General features: G+C 37.0%; 1 non-coding gene across 1 annotated transcript; it reads right to left on the bottom strand.

Annotated features, from left to right (window-relative positions):
• Nucleotides 1–3,157: 3,157 nt before the first annotated feature.
• On the bottom strand, nt 3,158–3,262 carry LOC134365249 (U6 spliceosomal RNA). The gene has a single exon (XR_010021974.1). It is a non-coding gene; the product is annotated as a U6 spliceosomal RNA (small nuclear RNA).
• Between the last annotated feature and the right edge of the window lie 302 nt (nt 3,263–3,564).

The raw sequence follows: 3,564 nt of genomic DNA, 5'->3' as shown, positions 1-3,564 counted from the left end.
AGAATAATCTTACATTTTATGACATTCCATTCTCCTTGTGGGACTTCATAAGAGTAATTTCACTTTGAATAAAAACTAAATGGCATTTGTAAATATTTTAATTTATGAGTGAATTAGGCTTTGTACGTCAAGGGTGATTACCAGCAAGCTAAGATATGATGTTTGAAGCAGTTTGCTCTTCTGCTGACCTAGGTGAGGGAGACCAGTATTGTATACCATACAAACATTTCTCTAATACTCCTAAAGCTTGGCTGAGCACTCCTGCCCATACCACTCTTCCAGATATTTAGGAACCACTGGGTCAACCCACTCACAGAAAGCAGAGGCAGAATGTTCTGGTTTTCTATTGCTATATGACAGATTATCCTGAAACTTAGCAGCTTAAAATAGCAACTATTTTATTATGTCTCATGATTTTTGTTATTGGTTATGAATATTCATGGGGTACAAAGCTAGTTGTCACCACTTGTGCTCAAGATGTGATGGCCAGATCCATACTGGAAGCATGTCCATTATCACAAATTGTGATTATACCCTGTGTCCCCCACCCAATTATCCTCGAGTTCCATCCCCATCCCCCTTTCCTCCACTCCTCTTTGTATCCCTATGTATGCTCTCTGCCTCTGGAAGTCCAATGCACCACTGTGGTCTTTCTTTCCTTCCTTCTTTCTCTCTTAACTCCCACTTATGAGAGAGTACATATGGTATTTATCACTCTGAGCTTTGCTTATTTCACTCAACATAAGTTTCTCCAAGCTCATCCATGTTGTTGCAAATGGGAGAATTTCATTCTTTTTTATGACAGAGCAGTATTCCGTGGTGTATATATACCACATTTTCCTTATCCAATCATCCGTCGGTGGACATTTAGGTTGGTTCCATGTCTTAGCTATTGTGAACAGAGCTGCAATGAACATAGGAGAGCAGGTAACCCTTCAACATGATGATTTCCATTCCTTTGGATATACACCCAGAAGTGGGATTGCTGGATCATATGGAAGATCTATCTGTAGCTGTTTGAGAAACCTCATACTGTTTTCTTTAGCGGTTGTACTAATTTACAGTCCCACCAACAGTGTAGGAGTGTTCCCTTCTCCCCATACCCTCACCAGCATTTGTTATTCTCATTGTCAGGGCAGGGCTCAGATGGGTGATTCCTCAGCCCCAAGTGACATCATTTGAGGTCACTCAGAGGTAATCAGCTGGAGGTCAGACAGCTCTGGAGGGCCTAAGACAACTTCACTCATGTTTGGCACCTGTGCGGTGGTGGCTGTAAAGCTAGGATCAGCTAGGACTGTCAACCAGAGGACCTACGTGATACCTCTCCAGCATGCTGGTCTCGGGTATTAGGACTTCATCTTTTTTAAAATATATGATATAGCTTGCCAATTTTTTCTTGTATTTTTTTAATTGTGTGGTAAAATATGAATTACATAAAAATTACCATTTTAATCATTTTTAAGTTTTAGTTCAGTGGCATTAAATTACATTCACAATGCTGTACATCCATCTATCTATTTAAAGAACTTTTTCATTACCTCAAATAGAAACCCTGTAACCATTAAGCAATAACTTCCCATTTCCCCTCCTCCAAGACCCTGGTAACCTCTAATCTTTCTGCCTCTATGAATTTGCCTATTACAGGTACTTCACATCAGTGGAATTATAAAATATTCATCCTTTTTTTGGCTGGCTCATTCCACTTAGTATTAACGTCTTCAAGGTTTGTCCATGTTGTAGCATGGATCAGAAATTCGTTCCTTTTTATAGCTAAGTAATATTCTACTCTCTCTCTCTCTATATATATATATATAGCATGTTTTGTTTATTTATTCATTAGTTGATGAACATTGGGTGTTTCCACATTTTGACTGTTGTGAATAAATGCTGCCAAGAACATGGGTGCACGATATGGATGTACGAATATTTGCTCAAGTCCCTGCTTTCAATTACTTTGGGTATATACATAAGAGTGGAATTACTGCATCACATGGTAATTCTATGTTTAGCTTTTTAAATATTTTTTGGTGGCGTGGAGATCCGAACCCTCAACCTTGATGTTATCAACAATGCTCTCTAACCAATATGTTTATCTTTTTGAGGAACCACCAAACTGTTTTCCATAATAGCTGTATCAGTTTACATTCTCACCATTTACATCTCACAAGGAATGCATGAGTATTCCTATTTCTATATATCCTCACCAACATTTTTTATTTTCTATTTTTCATCACTATCCTAATATGTATAAAGTGTTACCTTGTGGTTTTGATTTGCATTTCCCTACTAATTAGTGAAGTTGAACATCTTTTTATTTGCTTATTGGGCATTTGTATATCTTCCTTGGAGAAATGATTATTCAAGTCCTTTGCTTATTTTTTAATTGCGTTATTTTTTTTCTTGTTGTTAAGTTGTGTATTTGGACTTCTTATATGACAGTTCAGGGTGTTCAGAGAGGATTTTGAGAGACCCCGGTAGAAGCTGCAAGACTTCTTATTACTCAGTTTCAGAAGTCTCAGGACTTCACTTCTGCCATATTCTAGAGGTCATGCGGGTCAGCCTAGATTCTAGGGAAGGGGTAACAAAAAATTTGTGGCCACCTTTAATTTACCAAAGTACAATATCAGAATTAACTCAAACAATTCAATTGTTCGAAAAACAGTAACTATAATAATGAATACTGCCACAGCTTTGTATTAATACTCATTCAGCTTCTTTTCTACTGTGGTCTTGACATGTTTTCAGCTATAAAAGTTCACTATGCCATTTTTGCACATTTTAGAGATCTTTAATTATGACATAGAGATGATTACTTGATTTTTATTTAAAAATTTTTAATTGAAATGTTTCAATTGTACATATTTATGGGGTACAGGGTTATATTTCAATACACGTATAAAATGGGTACTGATTAAATCAGGGTAGTTAGCAAATTTATCATTGCAAAAATGTATCATTTCTTTGTGATGAGAACATTTAAACTCCTCTCTTCTAGCCATTTGACAACATACAATAAATTATTGTTAATTATAGATGTCTAGCACTACTGTAGACCACTAGAACCTATTTTTCCTATCTAGTTATTCCCTCTCACTATCCCCTCTACCTGCTCCCCTTTCCTGCCTCTAGAGACCACAATTCTACTCTCTACTTCTAAAATAAAGTAGGGAATGCTTTATGAATTTGCATCATCCTTGCTCAGGGGCCATGCTAATCTTCTCTGCATCGTTTCAGTTTTAGTATAAGCACTGCTGAAGAGAGCACGATTACTCAATTTTTAAAAGTCACTTATCGCATCCACTTTATTACGGCAGGGTGAGGCAAGATGCCTGGGTTTCAGTCTAAGCTCTGCCGTTAACTAGTTGTGTGGCCTCTCTTGGAAGATGGACTAGATATTCTCTAATTGCTCTTCCAGGTCTGATACATATTGTTTTATGAAGGATGATGAATTGATCAAGAATTAGGATGTAGAAAAATGCCTGAGTACAGGATGACTTGTTGCCTAGAAATATTCCTGCATGTCATTTATTCACCAGGACAGAGAAATAAGTTCAGCTTAATAGT

Source organism: Cynocephalus volans, chromosome 1 (genome assembly GCF_027409185.1).
Source record: "Cynocephalus volans isolate mCynVol1 chromosome 1, mCynVol1.pri, whole genome shotgun sequence".
In the NCBI taxonomy this organism is placed as follows: domain Eukaryota; kingdom Metazoa; phylum Chordata; class Mammalia; order Dermoptera; family Cynocephalidae; genus Cynocephalus; species Cynocephalus volans.
The sequence above is the reverse complement of the archived record's forward strand: the minus strand, read 5'-3'. Positions and strand labels throughout refer to the sequence as shown.